This window comes from Pygocentrus nattereri, chromosome 23 (assembly GCF_015220715.1).
Source record: "Pygocentrus nattereri isolate fPygNat1 chromosome 23, fPygNat1.pri, whole genome shotgun sequence".
NCBI lineage: Eukaryota > Metazoa > Chordata > Actinopteri > Characiformes > Serrasalmidae > Pygocentrus > Pygocentrus nattereri.
The window spans coordinates 19,620,435-19,627,119 of NC_051233.1; the positions used below are offsets into that span (position 1 = coordinate 19,620,435).

Here is a 6,685-nt window from a genome sequence, read left to right on the forward strand (position 1 = left end):
GTTAAGCTAAAATCTTTAGGTCTGGACAGATTTCATAGGCAGTTTGGACAGCTGTCTACCACAGCATATTAGTGTTGAAATGATATAATGAATTTGAGCTCAGAGTGCAGACTGTGTCTTAATTTGAGTCCATTTACATCCAGATTGGGTGACCAGTGTAGGAATTACAACCATTTTCATACTGATTTTCAGTGGTTCAAAAGTAACTGGACAACTGACTGCTTAGCTGTTATGTGACCAGGTGTGTCAATTCCCAATTTTACTTACAAGTAAACAAATAAAAGGTGTTGAATTTGAGTGTGGCATTTGCAGTTGGAATCTGTTTGGGTAAAAATACTGTGGAATTGAGATGAGAACAATTTGAAGCTATAAAATGAGTGACAGGCCTGAGGATGAAAAGACAGACAGTCCAGTCTTTCTGAAAGGGGGCAGGGTCATAAGGTGATCTAAAAGGGTTCACGTGTGCCTTTATTTTTGGCCTGAAGACAGCCCAAAATGAATGAAGGCGTAGGGAGAGCTTTTCTCAAATGGTCATGTCGTGCCTAAGCCTGTGTAAAGGCAAAATCTAGGGCCTGCACCAGATAGACATCTGGACAAAATACAGGCAAATCAATCAGGCATCAATAAAAAAAAAATCAGAAAAGCTAATGAGACACAAGAAGAAAACCCGAGACAAGCTGACACAACAAGCAGCAGGTGTTGATGATGAGGGGGCGGAGCTGGAATGGAGAATGCAGGAGGGGGGTTTTGTGATTTTCAGCTAAAGAAACACACAAAATCTACAAATCTTTGCCTTAATTTACAAAAAAAACCTTCAGGGCAAGGCAGCTCCCAGCGTTGGCGTAAAAGAGCAGTCTTGAAGAGTCCCTCCAATCGCAAACAACGAACCACTGTCCTGAATGTCAGCAAAGACCGTCTGCTGCTCGCCTCCCAGCTCCTGTGAAAAATGCTCTGAACACAGCGCCAAGACTACAGCTGACTGCTAGCACTTTGGTACGTTCTTATGTGTCTGGGTGAAAACGGGCAACTCTCAGAAACTGCAGTAGCCTTTCTAGCTGTAAGGCCTAGTCCACATGTATCCAGTATTCTGACCAAGTGTGCTACCTTGTCAAAATGTCCTACTATATCATATTTATAGGTAGTGCTCTACATAAAACTCTAAGTAGGCTATTTGTTACCTTAAATCACTATGTCAGAAGGTGTTACCAGCAGCAAAATTATAGGTAGGATATTGTGATGGCCTAAATCACCTCTTCAAAAAAATGCTACCAGCATTAAAACTATAGGTAGGATAAGGTGATGTAGGTGCAAGTCACACAACAATAAAATCACCATGGAATGCTTCAGCGAATGCTGTTTCCATGTGGAGGCCAAAAACAGAGAGGAAAAAATATATTTTCAAAAATATTCTGATACATGTGGATGAGCAACCATGACATATCTATTATGCCATCTAAGTAATCATGAAATCTTTATTATATTTTATTGTATTGCACTGTATATTATAGTTTACTTTATTGTTGAATGCACTGTGTATTGTAGTTTACTGTATTGTAGCAGTACCTGAGCTCAGGACTGTCTTTTTCTCTAACGTACTGGTAACTAGCAAAGATACTTTCTCTAGATAGACAAGGCGCTTCTTATAAGTTGCTCTGGATAAGAGTGTCTGCTAAATGCTGTAAATGTTTCATCAGTGTGAACTGCAATGCAAAGGAAGTAATTGAACTTCATCTGAATTGCCGTGGAATTAGTTTTTTCATTTGAATTCTAAAAGGGATCCAGAAAGCTGGCTGAAAAAGGTCAAAGTTAGAGCGTGGCTCTTCTCCAATTAGTCATTTCTATGGCAAGCAATTTGGGGAGTGCCTTATTGTTCTCCAGACTCAAAGAGCTGACCTTAATAACACACTGACAGGCTTACATTATTATAGAACTGGTCGTCACAGCCAAGCACAAGCTCTAGCCTTTTCTGTGGATTCCCTGCTCATTTATTGTCTGTAACATGCAAGCACTAGTAAAATAATGAGTTTCTGGGTCACACTCGGGCAGAAACTTCAGCGTGTTAGAACTGTTATGTAAAGCTATACTTTCTAACCTTTTTGGATTATCATCTCATTAAGCTAAACCCTATTCAGATTGGATTATTTTAGAAGGGGGACATCTGTAATAACGTTTTTACACATCTCCTCAGTAATGAAACTCTGGTGTTCAGACAGCATTAAAAGCAAGTTTCTAGTGTGTTGTATTTTCTATAAATCAAAGTTTGTATCTCACGTGCTCATATGATCATTAAAATGTTAATGATGCTCTTCTTTATTCTTCTCCTTCTTCTTTCGGCTGCTCCCTTTAGGGGTCGCCACAGCGGATCATCTGCCTCCATCTTGCCCTATCCACTGCCTCCTCTACTTTTTGTCTTCCTCCAAATGCTGTCTAAAATAGGATGAAGACAAAGTTCGACCAGCCAGACCAAAAAAATGGGGAAGAGACTCTCCATAGCATCCATCATTTTGGGTTTCAGGAAGCGTTCATTATGGATATGTGCACTAGGAGACTATATATGGTGAGTAACAGTGGTCAAAAGCCTCTTTCTTTTTTTTTCCCAGAGCAAAGGGCCATCTGGCTGGTGACTAGTGTCCACTCAGGTGAGTGAATTATTGTCTTGTAATTTTTTAGGAGAGGAGGGAGAAAAACACTGACATGCCTGATCTGGACAGAAATAAAATAAGCAAGTAGCACAAAATAGAAAAAAAGAATGTTACCCCATGTAAATTTAACTAGATAACAAAGTGGCTTTACCCGGATGACTTGAAGAGATCTTTTGTTAGATCTGCTGTAATATTTGCAAATGTGCCCTAAGAGCTGTTTTTGATGAAGGCCTATTCTAGGATTTACTCAAAAAGTAAGACTAAGTATTAATAGTGACTAGAGTCAAGAGTAACATTGTTGCTGTTTATGCTGCTGAATCCATCATGGTGGGAAAATCTAGTTTAATCACATCCAGACTGTAATCACAGATTAAGGTTTTAATCGCAGATTTTTAAATCCATGTTTAAAATGAAGTGGTGCAACTTAATTTAAAATAAAACCTAGATTAGCAAACCCTTGATTAGTGCTGAACTCTGCTTGATTTGTTGGTGCAACTCACCCTACATCACTCACTAACAGGCAGTTAACATTTTATAAATTGTAAAATTACAGTTACTGAATAGATAATGGATCATTCCACTCCTTTCAGAACCTGATGAGTCCTGGTAAGAAGCCTATACTTTACATGTGTTTTCCAACACAATTAATCAATTGCTCACATTGCACAAGCTGGAATACCTGCAGGATGCTCTATTTTCAACAAGTGCTGAAAAGCAATGGTGGAAAATCCAGGAAAACAATTATTTTTGTAATCATTTATGGAGCCATATTACAGAAACTTCCTATCTTTAGTGCTAGGTTCAAATTTGATGTCAAGACAAGTGTTTTTTTTTTTTGTTTTTTTTTGTTTGTATTTTGTTTTTTCTTCTTCAAATTCATATTACAGAAGCAAATCTTGCCTTAATGTTGGAATTCTATCTTATGTAACAGACTATGTACCAATATCAAACAAAACTAAAGTGTGATAAACTGGACGTTTAAAAAAAGTTAATATCTGATCAAATCTGATGAGTGCACACAAATTTCACAAACACTTGTAATTCATAACTTTCATCTTTCACATCTATATGATCAAACATTTGATAGGAATGTGTAAAAGAGTGTACATTTGAGTGTAAGCGTTTAACCTGGAAAAAATGAATTTGCATTTAACTAACAAACTATTATCAATACCATCTATAATAGTAATAAAAATAACAATACTAATAACTGCACATGGCAATCCACTACAAATGTGGAATGCACACAGATTTAAACAAATCCTGAAACTATTCTATAATACATTTAAAAACTTAAATCTCACACGCTGCAATAATACAGCAATTAAATGTTATTTTAGGAAAATAATCGCACTAAATCACATAATTCTACAATCTTTAAACAAGTTTATTTCACACTTTATTCTTTCTAGTGATCATTTTAACAGCTCTGATAGTAACTTTTATATAAAATAAGTGACTGCTTAGTGGGAGGGGCAGTCACTGCTTTGGGCTCAGACAGGCACAACCATTGGCTCATGAGCTCCTGAATGCTGTTGTTTATTGGCTCCTTATTGGCTTAAGTGTCATACAAACAATTAAAAAGCAACACACAAACCTCTCTTTAGCATTGCTTACACTTAAAGTGTCATACTTACCAAAAATATGTTTGCCAAAAAATTGTATGCTTTATTAAAGAAAACTTCTGGGCAATGAAGGAGGTGACAAGTTCAGAAATCGATCCTATGGGTCTGGCAGCATTGCTTCCAGGATGAAAATTTAGTGAATATAATATATAAATCATGCTGGTGCAGTCTGACAATTGTAAATTGTCCAATATTTGTGTTGTATCTGCTTTAAACCCTATCCTGGTGCCATAAGGTGCATCACGCTTGGACCCCGATATTTGCCATTGGCAATGTAATTTGTGGTCGCTTATCTCTCATACTGTTTACAGTTCACAGAATTCACTAGTTCTACATTAATTTTATACTAAGCTGACTGTATTGATTCCACATCTGCAGAAATATTAGTTCTAACTGGCCTATAAAGAAATAAAATACTGTATCTGTGAATTGTACAAAAGACTGTAAAGTACTACTGTGGAAAAGGCAGTATATAAACTAAATCACCTGCTCATGACTTACACTGTGGGCAACATGATTTTAAATTTGGCTAGACTTAATATTTGGATGAATGTGTCTATTGATTTATGGAAATTGCTTTTACACATTCATGGCACCACCTGGTGGTCTTTGGATACATCTCATCATCTTTATAAAACTAAAGCCTCCTATACTTTTCAGTATTATTTCTAAAAGTGGACAAAGGTGGAAAGTACCATTACAGAGAACAACAAGAGTAAATGTTATGTTTTTGAGCATATAATTTCAATTTTTTGTGCCTTTTACTTTTGCTACTTTAATGTTTTAATAACTGTTCAGCTCATAAACCAGAGAAAAGCATGGTTTAATTCAAACCATTTGGTTCTGAAAGCCATTGTGGGGGGAAAAAAATTAAGATTTTAAACCAGATTGTGGTTACTTGCTATGTTTTTGCATTCCCTTAGACTTACTGGACTAAACTATAATCTGAGCAGATTGTCAGTGGTGGTATGAGCAGGTATTCTGATTTATTTATTTATTTATTTTTTTAAATTTTATTTTAAAAAAGGTTCTTTTGTCACACAAGCGCTGTACACAGACAAAAGTGATATTGTCATGTGAGAAGCAAGCATTCACCCCTCAATCTCACTTCGCACATGATACATGATCAGAGACTTGTCAGTTGTTTTGTCAGTTCATCACATCACACTTTCCATAGTGTGAAACTTGGCCACCCCAGACACGCAAAGTGAGGTCAGTCATTGTCAATAAACCAGTCGCCAGAGAAACGCTGTACTTGTTCTGTGTAAACAGTTACATTTACAGTGAAAAATGTCAAGGCAGTTACTAATGAGCTGTAAGAGTCTGATCACAATCAGCACAGCTCAGTATAATAAACTACTCTGCTGAGCAAACCAGTGAGAACATTGGTCAAAACCTTAATTCTAGTCTTCGTCAGTTCCCATAATGAGCCAGCAAAGATTTATTGTTTTGTTTTTTCCCCCTACACTGGGAAACAGTTAACATCTACCCCAATATGGTCCAGGACCTTTTGCTTTGTTGTGCTCTGTGCAGATCACATGAGTACCTTAACCAATGAAACAGGCCATGTTCAACAGTAAAAATTAAACAAGAAATGGAAGAGTATTTTAAAGGAACCCTGGAAAGCAATGGTACAAAATGTTCTGTTTTCAGAGTAAAACTACATTTTAAATTGTGGTTAATTGGACAATAACATTAATGTGGTCATAAATCTGTGAAGATTAATGAAATGATCATTTGTCCCTTCGTGTCTACTACAGTGTTTTAAAAAAAACTGTCAGTCTCTTTGTACAGATAATTTCCAATCTTGTAGCCAAGTCAACTGAACCATTATCAGACTTTAATTGCAGATATTTGAAAAAGTAAATCCATTACTTAGTTTTCCACTACTTATTTTAGTTTTACACACTTATTTACTTGAGTTATTTCTTTTAATTTCAATTATCACAACAGCAACAGCACTTTTAATTATGGATTTTCAGCACTCTTTCCACCCCTGAACACAGGCGTACCTTAAATCAGCTTTGCATGCATTCACTAAATGACACTGTCAGACTGTTGGCACAGTTCTCATCTGAAGTTATGTAACCTGATAAATTAGAAATGTCCAGCTTTTTATTTATTTAATTATTTATTTATTTTAAATTCACAGATTGTTTCTGCTGTTCAGCATAATATCCTTATTACATGAACCGTGCAGCTCAGGCTCTGGTATCCTTATTCTGTAAGCATTTAAAAACAAAGCCACATAAAACTGGAAAATGCAAAACATGGCAACTATCCTCTTATACTCGTTATCAAAGAAAAGTGGATATTGTTACTATTGTTTGGAATGTGAGATTTGGGTAAAATATGGGACGTAACTTGCATTGAACAGCTATTGTAGAATAGCAATAACGTTATGAGCTGCTGTGATGT

The 6,685-nt window shown here is 36.3% G+C and overlaps 1 protein-coding gene across 1 annotated transcript in view; it reads left to right on the forward strand.

The window, feature by feature from the left end:
• The first annotated feature begins 778 nt into the window (after positions 1 to 778).
• pbx3a (pre-B-cell leukemia homeobox 3a) overlaps positions 779 to 6,685 on the forward strand; it is a 105,557-nt gene continuing 99,650 nt past the window's right edge. The window contains exons 1-2 of the mRNA XM_017698398.2: positions 779 to 993; positions 2,348 to 2,557. The gene's annotated coding sequence lies outside the window, so the exon portion shown is untranslated. The remainder of the gene's footprint in view (positions 994 to 2,347; positions 2,558 to 6,685) is intronic.